We start from the raw sequence: 336 nt of genomic DNA, 5'->3' as shown, positions 1-336 counted from the left end.
AAAAAAAAAAAAAAAAAAAAAAAAAAAAAAAAAAAAAAGTTTATTAAATAGCTTTTAAGTGGAATTATGGAGCCTGAGGAGTAAATAGAGAGAAAAAAAGGAAAAAGAAAAAAAAAAAGAAAAGAAACATTCGTGGTTCTTCTTTTGCTTGTCACTGGAAATCATGTGTTTAATACTTTACTGTTCTTGTTTTTGGAGTTTATAGACTTGTTTATCATCTTTATGGTACATTGTGAGTGGAAGCCATCTATTGGAAGTTGATTCAGTTGGCAGCGATTAATGTTAAAAATCTTCGGGAACTTATATTACTGTGTGAGTTAACTTGTTGTACTGTCC

The sequence above is a fragment of the Cucurbita pepo genome, unplaced genomic scaffold (genome assembly GCF_002806865.2).
Source record: "Cucurbita pepo subsp. pepo cultivar mu-cu-16 unplaced genomic scaffold, ASM280686v2 Cp4.1_scaffold001926, whole genome shotgun sequence".
Lineage (NCBI taxonomy): Eukaryota > Viridiplantae > Streptophyta > Magnoliopsida > Cucurbitales > Cucurbitaceae > Cucurbita > Cucurbita pepo.
This window is presented reverse-complemented; position numbering follows the sequence as displayed.